Here is a 16,160-nt window from a genome sequence, read left to right on the forward strand (position 1 = left end):
AGGGTGATAACGATGGGCTTGAGGTTTCCCTATTTCTTCGGAAGACTTATTTGCTTTTACTTTTGAGGCTTCCATTGGTGAAGTAGTTTGAGACGTTAGTGCCCAGGCTTGGGCAGCTGGGGGTAAAACGCTGGATGATGCCGCTGCTAAGAATGTTACGGCTGCTGAAGGTGTGGCGACCGAGTAGTCATAGGATGTCCAAGCTACTGTAGTGCAGTATTTTAAGTAGCCTTTAGGATTTTCTTTGTTTTTCCTTGTAGCTCTTGTTTTGCTTGAACTTCTTCGGCCTTTGCTAGTTGTTTATGAACATGTTTTCCTTTGCTTTTCTTCATTTTCACTTCTTTTGTTCATGCCCTAACCTTTAGACTTGATAGACCAGTAGCAGGCATGCTACTTTTTTATAAGCAGACAAGCTCGCGTAGCCTATGCAACCATATGTGTTGGTGTAGAACTTTGCAAAGTTGTTAGCCATTGGGTTAGCAGCCGGATGCCTTACTTACAGAAGCAGACAAGTCCGCGTAACCACTAGGATGTTAACCTTGACTTTCTCCAATTTCGTAGGTTGCGTAGCAAGTATCACAACACTTTAGGACTTGGTGTAGGTTGTTCCGCTCTTGGCAGATGTGAAGCTTATCGACTACGTAGCATGTCGGCAGTGGATAAAACTTCGTATATGCGTGCTAGCTTGTTTAACCTTTCACAAGAATGTGCGGTTGTATAAGTCTAGCGTGGCTTTACTGCTCAAAGGGCAAGCCGTAGATAGTCTTCCGGAATCTGTAGGCTACCTTAGTACACTCAGTAGCAGCTTTAGGGTTCCAGGGCAGTCGTCTGTAGGGCGTACTGCATAATGTGCCCCCTCCGTCTCTGGGGTCCAGTTCCCCACGAATTAGGCCAAGAGACCCAAAATCCTTCAGTTAGCTAAGCCTTGAAAAAGACCATTGTGGCTACTTCTAGGAATCCCAGCACAAGCCATCGTGCATCTAGTTATACTAGGGCAGCCAGGCTCATCCACGTCTGGATATTCGGAGTGTAAAGTTTATCCTCCCGTCTTGGATAGCTGACCCATATGGGTGTCGGAGAATTGGTTTACCCTTTCGCACTGGAGAGCAATTAGTTTACCCTCTCGCACTTGAGAGCATGGTTGGTCCCTAGAGGGCGCAATTCCTGCGATGACTTCTGAATTCCTCATTAAAAAAAAGAGTTAAACGAACGAGAACTTAGCTGTAAAGTAGGAACTGCATAACAACTGGATAGTCCTCGACTTGTGAGGTGGTGCTCGTCGAGCTTCTTGAGTCTTCGGGTTTTGCTGTAACGGAAGGTCATACATGATACTTCTTTAGATTGTAGGCCATCCATTGCTTTTCAATCTTTTTGCCGTTTTATGGTGGCGATGGTGTAATTACTCTTGCCACCTACTCTGCTGATCTTGTACGGACCTTCCCAGATGGGATCTATCTTTTTTAAGCCTTCTATGTGGGCAGTGATGAAGGCTTTTCTTAGGACTAGATCTTTAGGTTGAAACTGCCGGATCTTGGCCCTTTTGTTGTAGCTGGGAAGGAGTTGCTGCTGGTAGGCTACGATTCAAGTGATGGTCTGCTCACGCTTCTCCTCTGCCAGATCTAAACTTGTGGTCATCTCCTTATTGTTCGGTTGTTTGTCTTTTGGTGGTGCGATATGCCCATAGACATCCGAGGAGTTCGTTTAGCCATTTTCCCTTCTTGCTGGTGAGGGATTTCTTGAGGCAGTTGAAGATCGTCTTGTTGGATACTTCGGCCTGCCCATTGCCTTGAGGATATCTCGGCGAGGACATGTACTGCTAGATGCCATATTCTTAAGGCACTTTTGTACTAACTCCTTAGCATTTTGGTGCATGGTAGGCCAATAGTAGCCTGCGTTAAGAGCCTTATATGCTAAGGATTGGCCTCCGGAGTGGTTTCCACATACACCTTCGTGGATTGATCTTAGAACTTTCAAATCGTCGGGAGGCGCTAGGCAGTGGATATGTGGTCAGGTGTGGGATCTTTGGATGAGAATGCTATGACACTTAGGTTGCTGGCTCCATTTCTATGCTTGGCTTGTCAAGATATTCCATCGGAATAAAGCGTTTTGAGTTGGTGATCGAGTGTGGAGCCTAGGCCGGCTAGTACGTCTGCATGGGCATTGTCTGCCCGGGGAACTTGAGTGAAAGTTTAAGTCTGAAATGTCTCAAGCTGCTTGCGTACTTTCTCTAGGTATTACGTCATCGATATGCAAATGCCAGAAATCTCCATTGAGGGAGCAGGTGCAGCTAAAGTGTGCTCGGCTACCTTCGGGGCGCCGTTGGGCCGCTTTGTTGCGTTGTCAAGGCTAGGTGTGAAGGCGCGGTAGGGAGCCGTGGGGCTGGGGCCATGTTACATGTAACCGGAAATGCTCAATTTCCGGTATTGGGCCACTCTAGAGCTGAATAATGGAGCAAAGGTGGGCTAGGGCCATGTGACGCGCATCAAGATGTAGTGCTCAATTACCGGTACATGTTGCTTTTATGTAGAATCTTCTGAGGCGATGAGGACAAAACTTGCTTTTGAGTGTTCCTTCCAGTGTTCGTCTACCCTTGACGTGTCTTTTGGGCTTAGTTGTTGCGTTCGTCAGGATTCTTTGCATCTGCCAAGGTTTACGCCTTTATTGTCGTGCGTCTAGATTTGGCGGAATAGTGCTTTATGATGATGACTACGTGCATTTGAAGGTAAAACTTAAGCTTTCAGGTTACAGCAAATATTGCCAAAGTTAACTTTTGAATTTCTAATAGCATCGAGGAGAGCTTTTAAACTGTAGAATACAGGTAGTCGGGCCCCCAGCTCTTCTCGCATGATGATAGAGCTTATTACTGCTCTAGATACCGTCAAACACGTGAATAAATCCTTCGCTGCTTCCGGTTTGGATAGTAGGGATATGACGTCGGGTACTTCTTCAAGTCTTTGAATGTGCATTGGCGAGCCTCGTCCCAAAGTGCATGCTTCTCTGCCAGAGCGAAAGAGTATGCCAGAGTTAGATCTTCTTTAATGATCAATTTTCTGAATAGCGGGTGGTCTGCTGAAAGTCATTTTTGGAAGGCTGTTCTAACTATCGAGTCGTTGCATCCGACTATTCATGCCTTCTCTACTTTGAACCTCCTTACATAGTTGCGAAGCAACTCATTTGGGTTATTCTTGACGTTAAACAAATGGTCAGACTTTTTTTTGATCGAGCGATAGGATGAATATTCTTTGGTGAAAACCAAAGAAAGTTCGTAGAAATTCCGGATGGATTGTGGTGGCAGGGTGTAGAACCAATCTCGCGCATCGCCTTGTAGAGTGGTGGCGAATATCTTGCACATGAGATCATCGTTGTTTCGATAAAGGATCATTGCACTTCGGTAGCGCTTTAAGTGTCTCTCTGGGTTTTCATCCCTTTTGAAAGATGTGAAATGTGGCATGCTTGGAAAAGATAAGCAGGTCACCCTTCACGGACGAGATCGAGCAAGCAGAGCCTCCACACGAGTTAGGCTGGTTGGTTGAGATAGTCTTGGACCGACTTAGGCTGCTTGGAAAGCCACGGGAGCAGGCTAGGTCGTGAGAATGGGCTGCTCGACGGGAGCAGGCTGGACCACGGGAGTGGGCTGCTCGTCAGGAGCAGGCTGGGCCACGAAACTAGGCTGCTCGACGGGAGCAAGCTGAACCACGGGAGTGGGCTGCTCGTCGGGAGCAGGCTGGGCCGTAAGAGTAGGCTGCTTGGCGGGAGTAGGTTGGGCCATGAGAGCAGGCTGGGCCGCGAGAGTGGGCTACTCGTCGGGAGCATGCTGGACCACGGGAGTGGGCTGCTCGTCGGGAGCAGGCTGCTCAGCGCGTGATGCATGCGAATGCAAGGCTTGGGTTCAGATGCGTGCAAGCTTGGATGACACGGATTGGGCTCGAACGCGTGCAAGCTTGGATGGCACGGCTTGGGTCGTGGCCTTGGTGCCGTGAGCCTTGGATGGCACGGCTCCGGCCGTGGTGAAAGCACCATGGACCTCGCCACGGGTGGCTACCGACGTAGCCACCGTGGTGGAAACTCGTGGTACGGGTGGCTACCGACGTAGCCACCGTGGTGGAAACTCGTGGTGGTGGTGCTGCTCCACTTATTGTTGCATTTAGCCTTACAGATCTCCGCAATCCCATTTCTTGAACATTAGAATTTTCACTTGTGGAATTTTCTAAATTTCTAGCCATTATATTTTGCTTATACGTTTTATCAAATAACCTTTGCAAGTAAAAAATTCTAATAATAAGAACGTATGAAAAATATTCAAATGGACTATAAAATAAAGAAAAAACCTTTTTGTGCGAGAGTCTTCTACGAGTATGGATTTCAACTCTCAATGAAAGCACTAATTTGTGGATGCAAATTTCTTCCTCCTTGATCTTGGACAAAATTGCACCTACAAAACAATTAACACCTTAGGTCAAGGCCAAGAGCCCCACACGCCCACGATGAATGAGAGGCTTTGGCCGAAGAACCTCCGATGCCAAAGTTAGAATTTTGAGAGAAAAGTGTTTGAGAGCTTTGGAGAATTTTAGCAAGAGTGAGGACCTAGGTTTTTGGTGAGAATGAGAGCCTATTTATAGGGATAGGGTTCTTGATTTAATATGATTTTGGGAGTTATGTGATTAATTGACTAATTAATTTGGCAAAATAGGATTATTACCAAATGAATTAGCTAATTAATGGGATGAATATGCAAAGTATGGCCAATTCCTTTTCTAGCAATAGATGGCCGGCCATTTAGTGCATATTTGGGGATATTTTGTGGTAATTGGGATTTTATGAAACAATTAGCTAATAATTCCCTATTTATCTTAGCTAATTATTATCATAAAAATGAAAGATATGGTAGAAAAGGTAGGAAATAAAAGGAGATGGCCGGTTCCTTTGGGGGAGTGGGTAACCGGCCAAAATAGGTATTTTTTAGGTGTGATTGGTGATTTAATTGGTTGATTAATGAATTTAGGAATTAATTCATTAATTAGCCAATTAATCTCTATTTATATGGAACAATTTATAGGTTATGAAGTAATTACCTAAAATGAGGATGGATGAGATAATTTGGAATTGGTTACCTTTTTTGGAGCATTTTTTACTTAGTTGAGGATGATTGTCTACTGCTCACGCGTAGAAACTTGGTACACCTCAAGGGTATTTTTGTCATTTTGACACAAAAAACCACGTATCACCTTATGATTATTTTTGGCTTCACACTATTGGAACAAATTTTTGTCTACATGGTTCATCAAACCTTTGCTATATTATTGACTACTCAGTTACCTATAACATTCTTCAAATCAATTAAAATATTACTATTCAAATTGCAATAGTGCTATACATACCATGTTTTTATATACCATCTTAGGTGGCATCTGATGTGGACAGCCACATAATTTGAAAAATTTGCAAAACCCAAAGAAATGAAGGAGAAAGACTTCTCGTATACCACAATCATCATTTAATTAATTAGTTTTTCTTAGTTATTAGTTTATTAAATAATGAACTAAATTTAAAAATATGATTAATTCAAATAATGTGGTTGTCCACATCAAATATCACTTGAAATTGTATAAAAATAAGAAAAACTAATGAAAAGGGCTTGAAAACTTTGAGTTTTAATGATAAGGACAAAATAAAGGGTAAAGTGAATAGTACCAGGATTGACTTTTTAGTGTAAAAATGTGGTTTTTCGTTAAAGTGAACAGTACCGGGTGCTTTTCGTTAAAATTCCCATAAAAATATGGTATAAAAACATGATATAAACAGCATTACTCTTCAAATTTTGTGGAATTGTTCCCTCACTTTTGGTCCAAAAGTAATCATACGCATGTATTCATGCATGACTGGGGTCCTACCTTGTTTCCACTCCGCGCATCCACACCACCATCCCCACCATACCTACAATTAATGCTGGCTATTAGACAAATTTATTAGCCGACTAACTGGGAAACTTGGAATCTTGGACCATTTAATTCATGCACTACTAGTCAATTTGAAAGCCCTCTCTTCCGCATAAAGTAATAAAAATATAAAATGTTGACGTGGTTTAATTGTGACCATAAAAATAAAAAATGATGAAAATGGTATGAGATGGAGAGCAGACAATCTAGGTCAATCTTTGATAAACCTAAAATTAATTAAGTGGAAACAGCTTTCAAAATCATAAAATCATTTGATGCGTGATGCGTGATGCGTGATGCGTAATGATCAATCAATCTCTTTCACGTTTCTACCTTCGTGCAGTGTCATGCATGCGTGTACCCAAAAGAGCTGGCACTCACTGAATTATCTATATACATGTCAGATTAGAGAACACATATTTTGACATTTCCTTTTGTATTTCTCAATTTGTAACCTTTTTTTCTTCTTCTAGGATTTGAACAGTCTATGTTTGAATTTATCATTCATAAACTAGCCTTACCAAAACATAAACAAATCCGAAATTAAGACATCTGATGAATATGGTTTTACAAAAAAACAATAAAGTTACTACCATTCAATCCTACAGTGATATAATTTTCGGATTTGAGCAATATTTCAAAAAGATAACCTTTAAAAAATTACTTTACATATAAACGATTGAATTGTTAAATTACATTGTAAAATAGACCCTCAAGTAAACGGTTGGATAGTATAGGTCAAGATGCTTAGTGCTAGTTGTCTGTCTTTTCTCACGGACGATGATAAAGGGGTGTGCTAAGCTCGAAATGATTGTGGTGCGAACTGCTCCAGTGGTCACGCATTAAAAAACAAACTTATCTCTTTCCTCCGTTGAAGAAACATCCAAAATCTTATTTTATCAAAGGTCTGGTATGCCTAAGCAGAAACAACCAAAAAGACAGTGACGACGATGGAGATATTATTGTGATTTCCCGTGGGTCGGCGGGCGGTTCAAGTTGGCAATTATGGGGAGGAACTGTGAAAGAAATCTGGGCCTAGATTGGGATGAAACACTTGATTCCTAGGTTTAATTGAAGGTCCATGAAGAAATGGGTTAATAACTTAACATACAGGAAATAATGGGTGAGGGAAGGGAACAATGAAATGGGTTTAGTTCGTGCCTGATCCAGCTCCATCATGAAAAATGTTACCGACGAAATTGGTGCGGATATGACTATTTCGATTAATTTGGACAATGTCACTTAGTACTACAACGTAATAGTATTTTTATTTACTTGTAAATGAAAAGTCTTAAGTTCGAATATCGAAAATGACAAGTTGGCAACCAATTTATTTTCGCATCCCTTGGTGAAAATATATCATTGTATCTTAAGTGTCCTAAACTTTCTTGCTCCACCACCTATCATTATGAACTAATCTCAAATGTTGGACTATAGTCTTGAGATAATGAGGTCCAATTGTCCCTCCAGTACTCACAAGCCAAGTCAAAAGTTATCCACTGAAAACCTCCTTGGTTATCTTAGGCCCAATTTAGTTGAACCATTAAAACGAATTATACTATGGGTCACTGAAGCCTCAGTTGGTGGTCTGGATTGGCTCGGACTTTGTATTTCAGACCGGCTTGGCTAGGATTAGAGTGAATAAATTGGGGAGTCTTGTCTAATGTTTTGTGTAGACAACTGCCCAGAACTTGTGCAACCCACTCGCCTCTCTTTAAACCAACAACCCCACAAAGGAGATGAGACAAGGAACCAAAGATGAAAGGAGATGGAGAAGAAGGTGTCGCGTGAAAAGAGAGGAAGGTGAGCTCGCCGGAGTCCATAATATTTTAACCAAACCAAATAACTTCTTGAGAAAGCCAGGCATGTACTTGTAGCCGGGCAAAATAGTGGTTGATTGATTTTTGTTTCAAAACAAATGATAAACTTTTTGTTTTTGACAAAGGGATAGAAATAATAAACGGTTTTAGCAATGTAAAGTCAAAGACAATTAAGTGCTTCACTATTAATCAGCATTAATATGTCTCTAACTTAGCCACTTATACAGTTCAATAATTGTAGAATTTTATATAAACGATCATGATACAACTACTAACAAAGTCATTCAAAATAAAAGAGACTTAATTTCATTAAGCTTCCATGCTTCAACGTGTATATTCTTAAAATAGTACATTCACAAATCGACACTTACTCAAGAGTTGTCGGATTTTTCTACGACTCCAACAACAGATACACAATGATTTTAATTAATTCTTATATTTTACCAACTTCAGCAATATAATTAAGCGAATATTCTTAGATCATAACAAGCAGTTCTATGTGCATGGCTGTTATTCTGATGACGATGATCAATGAAGATCTGACTTATAAATTATAATTAAGCCCCGAACGTGTACAAATGCATTAGGTACGCAACGAACCTCTGAAAATCTTCATAGGACGACCCTCCTTCGGCACAAGCAATCTTCGATTTCTTCTTCCACTCCACCGTCTTGTTCCTCATCACCTTCCCACTCTCCCTCTCCATCATCTCCCTCACCAAACCCTCCACCCCTTCCCTCTTCACGTCGCTATAAATCTCCAACCCCACCCCCCAAGTCGTGCATGCATACCTACAGTTCACTTGCTGCTCCGCGAAAAACGGCCAACAAAGCATTGACACCCCTCCATATCCCCTCCACCGTCGAGTTCCAACCGCTATGATCGGTCAGAAAAGCTCCCACGGATGGGTGCGCGAGCACTTTGTCCTGGGGGCACCATCGGGCAATCATGCCTCCTCAAGAAACTCTTCGGGAAGAGTGGTTGCGTTCGTGCCCTTAACTAGGCCTGACATTTTGGACCCAACCCGTTAACCCGATCCTACCCAACCCGTTAATATTTGTATTTGGGTGGATGCTTAACGGGTCGGGTCGCTAACGGGTGAACCCGTTAACAACCCGTTAAATAACGGGTCACTTTGGATCAACCCGTTAGACCCGTTAACACCCGTTAGCACTCGTTAGTTGAGGATATTTTAGTAATTTTAGTAAAGTTTTAATAACAAAAAATAAACTTTATGCAAAAAAATAATAATAATAATTGTTAGCGGGTGTTAACGGGTGAAACGAGTGACCATTTAGCTTAACGGGTCGGGTTCAGGTGATCCATTAACTTAACGGGTCGGGTTGAACCCGACCCAAACCCAATAAACCCGACTCGTTTACAGGTCCAACCTTAACCATATCTGGACGTACAATCCATAATAACAGGTGGCTGCTATTGGCGAGCCCTCATGCAAACTCTTTGAGGTTGTCCTCTATCATCATGGCGATGCTACCAAAGTTCAAGTACACGATGGAGTTGGGTTTTTGCGTGTCCAGCCACGCGAGGCACTCAGTGTTCTCCTCCCACAGGCTCGGCCTTCGGGAGTTTGTTTCAGTTTGGAGGAGGCTACTGCAGAGGGTGTTGAGGAAACTGAGGTTGTAGATGTTGGAGAACATGGCGGAGACCGTGTCTAGGACCTCAGATTCAAACTCATAGAAGGTGTTGAAGACAATGACATCGGTGGTGAGGATGTCTTGGGCTTCTTTAAGGCACCGGTTGAAGGCAATGTCGTCAAGGTCGGTGCTCCGGACGAAGTTGGGCATGTCCTTGAGTCGCATGTGTTTCATTCCGAGTATCCACTCTAGGGTAGTCTTTTCCAGATGTCCATTTGTGACATCTTTCTCATCTGTAACCAAAAGAGGAACATCCTTACGGTTGGGATTTTCTCTAAGATCCGATTCGTCTTCGCCGACAAAAGGGAGGAAGAAAGATAAATACAAAGAAGGGAAACCCAGCAGATGGTGAAATTTGTAAGGATTGATCAAACGCCGACATTTGAACCGACACAAAGCCAACAAGAGGGAGGAAGAGAGATATTTTTTTTTAATTAAACGTAATTGAAAGATTAACAGTGTTAAATATGAAGTTATATAGAAAAACTAAAAAAGGGACACAAAGCAGACACGAAATAAGAGACAGCAAACCTGGGCCAAGTCGACTTCATGGTTTTTGACAACTAGAAAGAAATGAATCATATTAGAATTTCAAATAATTGATTTAGCACTCATCCCTAAGACCAACTCCAAACTTGGGCTAAAAGTCAAATTACCCCCCTAAACGCTCTCCAACCCATGTTAAAATTTTGAGCTAAATGCCAAATGTTATTTCTAGGCCAAATACCCCTCAGCTTTCCCCCCAAGTGCGATTGGACTCGCTGGCCTTTGGGCCACTCTCGGCCCGTTCACGCTCCAACGCGCGCCCACGCGGAGCTCCTGCGTTTCTTTCCCGACAGCGTGGGACCCAGCGTCAGGGCCATGTCGGCCACTTGCCCGAGCCCAACGGCTCTTTTCCGCATCTAACGGCCATCGTTTAAGGACCGTTGGTTGATCCAACAGTCCATATTCAAATTTCATTTTTAAAAAATATGTTATTTTAAAATACATTGAATCCAACAGTTGAGATTGAATATACTCAAATCTAATGGTAAAAAAAAGATCTAACGGCCCAAATTAAAATCCAACGGCTAAAATAATTAAATAAATTCATTTAACACAAAATTTACCCAAAAACTCTATAATTACCTATGTTTTTGTTCAAACATCCACACAAAATTCAATTTTCTCCTACAATTCTTCCAATTCATCTTTCTATCATTTCTTTCCATTTCCAAATTGTTCAACATGGCAAGAGAGCATGTTAGAGGTCGTAATTGGACCTTTGAGGAAGATGTTTCTTTATGCTTGGCTTGGGTTTCTGTTAGTGAAGATGGTGCAATTGGCACAAATCAAAATAAAAAGGTTTTGTGGGATAAAATCATTGCAAAGTTTCAAGAAAACTGCAACGGCGGCGGGCGGGACGGTGGTGGTGTTTATGATCGGTGGAAAACTATCAACAAAGCATGCACTTTATGGAAGGGAAGCTTGGAGAGAGCCATGGTTAGCATGCCTAGTGGAAGGAGCGCCATAGAAATTGTGAGTTTTTTCTTCTTGATATTTTATTTGTCATGTACATAATATTATTTTGCAACTAATTATTTTTATGTATTTTTTGCATAAGGTGACAAAGCAATGGAAATTTATAAGACAAGAGTAACACCAAAAAATCAAGTTTTTAAGTTGCAACATGCTTGGGACGTCCTCAAGGATTGTCCAAGGTGGGCAACCGATGCAGACCAACAATGGGGAAGATTATTCAACGTGAAGCCGCATCGAGAAATGAGGGTGTTGATGAAATGACCCCATCTCATTCTTTAGCAAGGCCCCCAGGAAGAGATAAGCAAAAGGAAGCAAAGAGAAAAGGGAAGTCCCAAGATTCGACTAGTGGAGACTTTGCTACCGGAATTGCAAAATTACACAAAACTCATAGCGCTAGCCAAGAAGAAGCGGCCCGCATGTGTTTGCAAATGAAGGAAATCTCGGATAGGGAGGAAAATAGGTTTGAAATTGAATTCATGATGAAGGACCTCAGCAAATACACTTCAGAGAGGAAGAAGTTCTTACGTGATAAGCAAAAGGAAATTATGCGAAAATTTGCCTCAAGGAGTATGTTTCAAGATGATGAATCCTCTAAACCCTATATCCCAACATTTCAACAAAGTCCATCACCAAGTGAAGATGGTGGATATGATTGTTAAGTTTATGTAGTGTATGAATTATGTGCTTTATTAATTAAGTTTATTAATTGTCATTTGTATTAAGTTTATGTTGTTTATTATGTGGTTTATGTACTTTATTAAATTTATGTCTTATTAATTATTGTTTCTATTTAATCTAGATGTCTTCAATAATTATTGTACTTATTATTCCACACTTTGATGTAGAATAGATGCCTTCAATAATTCAACCTCCATTCAATAATTCAACCTTCATTCAATAAATTATCCAACGTAGTAGACAAATAACAACATAGTACACTTAAAATTATTACATAAATGCTCAACCAACATCATCAACGTTCACCTTCTTGGCACCACACATGCTCAACCAAATCCTTGCAGAGTGTGTCATGAATTTGAGGAGGTGATAGCATTCAAAATGCAGATGTGAGCTTTTGATGAGGTGATAGACTTTGTCAGCCTATGACATCTATCTTCCTTGCAAAGTAGTGGTCATGATTGACAACATCGTTCAAGATGCCTTCAAAAAGCTCTATCCTCATCCGAAACCGCCTCCGAAAATCATGAGCAGGAAATCTCGGCCGCTCAATGAAATAATCTTTCATCATTTGGTCATGAAACTTTTATCTACACGCTGCACGAATGAACGCCCCGTGATAAAACCATGATGGCTAGGTTCGCCATGATGCTCATATTGCATAAACGAGTTTACAAGTTCAGCTTCGGCGTTGATCAGTTCTGAATCCTCAATGTCAAGCCTTGCTTGGTATTGTGCCATCTCCATTGCCCTACTATGTCTTTTTCTATCACCCATTGATGAGATATTGAGAATTTTTAGGAAACAAAAACTCTTTGAAAGTTGAAAGATTGTTTGATCAACTAATATTGGACCTGTGTTTATATAGATGATGATTGATGAACGGTTGGTGAAAGTGGAAAGTTTGGTGTTGAACGGTTGGTGAAAGTTGAAAGTTTGGAGTTGAACGGTTGGTGAAAGTAGCTTGCTTTGTGAAAAATTTAATGATTTTTTAATATTTATCTGAATTTAAATTTTTTTAGATTAAAATGTTCATAAAATTAATTTACAATAATCTACATATTTATTTTTAAAAAAATTGATTTGAGAAAAAAATTAGCCTAAGTTCATTCTTTAATAATTCCGAGCTAAAATTTTAGGCTAAAAGGGTTGGAGCAGAAAAGATGTTTCTGGGCTAAAAGCCAAATTTTCCGGGCTAAAAAATTTGGCTTTTAGCCCAAGGGTTGGAGATGGTCCCTATAAAAGAATAAATAAATAATAATATAGACAATGCCCTAAACAAATGAATAAAATTTGTGCAAAATTCTTCTTGTTTTTTTTTTACAAATTTTTGTACATTAAATAAATTCATCTAAACTATGGATACAGATTCGAATAAAAAGAGTACACTGCTATATCTAATTTGACTAACCTCATATCCATAAAATATTTAACTGTAGAAAGAAGTGAAAGAAATGACGTATATGCTAAATAATTTATTTTTAGAAGATTATGCTAATTTATATAGTACTATTTACACAATCATTTTAACCTCCTACACATCCTTATTAGTATTTTTGGCCAAATCTTCTTCAATTCATTCAATTTGAAGGTTGAAAATTTTGAAAGGTGTGTGATAAGTAAAAATGGGTTTATAGATAGCACTACCCCTAATATAGTTCTTAGTTTAAGTATCCTACTAGCTAGTTACAAGGCACGTTTGATCGAACAAAACTGAGATTTCGAAAGCGATTAGTAGCTCAAGCTTAACTTTGTATTTAACATTCGTTTAAAACTTAAACTTGTTTCTTTTAGGTATTAGTGTCGTACTAATGAATATTTGGTCATGTCTGTAGTACGGTGAATAGGTTTTGAGCGTACGTGGGCCAAACCCCAACAAAATACTATAGTTTGAGCTCAAACGTAATTCTAGTCCGGTCAATAAACTAGTGAGCTATTTTGAGAATTATAATAATGACTCACAAAATTTAACTTGTATCAAGTTTACTTTATATATATAGGCTAAATAGTCAAAATGGTTCATGAGATTTGCATAACTCATCACTTTAGTCTCTAACATTTCAAATCGATAAAATTGGGCCCTGAGATTGTCCACCATGCATCATTTTGGTCATTTTGTTAAAAACTCCGTTAAGTGTCCCGAAGCTCTTGGCTGGAAGTTTGGGCAATTTTCAAAGCTTCGTAACTCAATCGTTTCTTAACCAAATTCGACCCATAATATATCAAAATGAAGATAAGAAAGTGTAGAATATGATTATACCTATTTGGAAGCTCAATGGATGCCGGAGATGGCCGGAAAATAGCCTCAAAGTTGACTAGTCCGAAGGAAAACTGGAAAACTCGCCGGAAACTAGGTAAACTTTAAACATTCATAACTTATTCAATACTCAATGAAATCAAGTGATTCAAAAATGAAAATCATACTTCTCGATGAGACAAAGAGAATGGTACCTTTGTAGATGTCTAAATCTCTGTGGTTTGACTGGAAAACGGCTCGAAAGTGGTTAACTCGAGACCAAGACAACCAGTTTCAAGTCGTTTTTCGGCCAAACCACAATGAGTTAGCCATAAAAAAAAAAGTTACCATTCTCTTTGTCTCGTCAAGAAGTATGATTTCATTTTTGAATCACTTGATTTCGTTAAGTATTGAAGAAGTTATGAATGTTTAAAGTTTACCCAGTTTCCAGCGAGTTTTCCAGTTTTCCTTCGGACCAGTCAACTTTAAGGCTATTTTCCGGCTATCTCTGGCAGACATTAGGCTTCCAAATAGTTATAATCTTATTCTACACTTTCCTATCTTCATTTTGATATATTATGGGTCGAATTTGGTTAAGAAACGATTGAGTTACGAAGGTCAACAGGGTCAACAAATTGGAGATAGGCCATGAGACCACAAGATGACGCAGTCCAGAACTGAACCTCCAGAATTCTAAGCTCATGGGCCACCTTTATTGCAAACCTCATGATCCCATCTGAAATAATGCAACTCACCTTAGGCAAACCCTCGGTGGAATTGAGCTTCACAATCAAATCCCGGAGCGGAACCACAAAGTGTTTCTTGGTGTAATACAAAAGCTCAGTGACACTCTTGGTGGCATCCAGGTTTGAAGGCGGGACACTGTCAGGGATGGTCTCGAACCTAAAATCCAGGGAGTTCTTCACTGCATCTAGCCCTTTGGACTGGAGCAAGCGGCTGTGGCTGAACTCTGTATACACCATGGTTATGTGAAAGCCTCTTGAGTGAAGAAGCTTGGCCAGGTGCATAAATGGGTTGACATGGCCTTGGGCGGGGAATGGAATGCACACGAGATGAGGTGTGCCTGATGGAACAGACCCCATTTGTTGAATGATACCACAACTATAGAGAGCAAGGGTTTTCAAAATAGGATTTGTGTTTCCTACTATCCTCTAACGTCTTGTATATATAGAAGAGTTAGTAGCGTAAGTTGGCAAAGTACATGGTTTAGGAAAAGGTTAAACCATTAACTATACTCCAACGTTTTTTTTTTTCAATAATTTTGTGATATCTTTTATTTAGAAAAATCAAATAAAAATAAAAGATAAAAAATAAATTGAGTGCGTGTAAAGACAAAAACACATGCATAAATATTTTTTTTGAATTTAGCAAGTGAAAATCAGTGATGGTGATGCTCACCATTTACTACTGTTGGATGAATTTAAATTTAAAATTTATAAACATAAATCTTAAAATTTAAAATCATCTAATTATAATGAGTAAGATGGTGAACAAAAATGCTCTCGAAAAACTTGACCTAGTCTAGTATCAATCGATTTCCTTACATGCTCTAGTTGCTTGAGTTAAGCAAGAAAAAGAACAATATTTGGCTACTCGAAGATGAGTAGGAACTTCTACTCAAAACTCTTAGTATTTTAATCACAGAGTTTTGTACTTATGATCAAAACCGTTGATTCATACATTGTAAAGATCATCTCTACAAAAAATAAATTAAAACTAAGGTCATTTAGTCAATCTATTGTAGCAAATACGTAGATGGTTTGTAATGCTTTTATTAATATCGTTAATTTGTTTTTAAAAAGTTTGATGACTAAATGACCTTAGTTTTAATTGATTTTTTGCAGACGCGATCTTTATAGGGTGATTTATAATATAAATGATTCTTATTATAAATATGAAATTCTATAAATTGACAACGAATAATTTGAAAATTTTTAAGTAAGAATTCGTATACATCTTTGAATAATCAAGTGTTATTCTAAAAAAAAAATATTAGAAACAAATAAAAAACTGTGGTGATTTCAAACCAAACAAGCATGTGGACCCATGGGATCTTTTCCTTTTTCGGCTGGTTGGAACTTGGAGCTTCTCCTTCTTGGATGCCTAAACTTTTTAGATTTGATTAATTCTAAACAAAATTAATTTTTAAAAGATGATCTAAAAAATAGACAATTTGAACTTTCGTGCACATAATGAAAAGAGAACGAGGGATTTGTGTTAAGTAGTTCGGACCCCTGGTACATAGTATGACTTTCTATTCATTAAATTGGCAAGTTAAGGAAATTAAAATTT

At 39.5% G+C, this 16,160-nt stretch overlaps 1 pseudogene; it reads right to left on the bottom strand.

Annotated features, from left to right (window-relative positions):
* Positions 1–8,313: 8,313 nt before the first annotated feature.
* Positions 8,314–14,950, bottom strand: LOC126596789 (UDP-glycosyltransferase 85A8-like; annotated as a pseudogene).
* Between the last annotated feature and the right edge of the window lie 1,210 nt (positions 14,951–16,160).

Source organism: Malus sylvestris, chromosome 13 (assembly GCF_916048215.2).
Source record: "Malus sylvestris chromosome 13, drMalSylv7.2, whole genome shotgun sequence".
Classification (NCBI taxonomy): domain Eukaryota; kingdom Viridiplantae; phylum Streptophyta; class Magnoliopsida; order Rosales; family Rosaceae; genus Malus; species Malus sylvestris.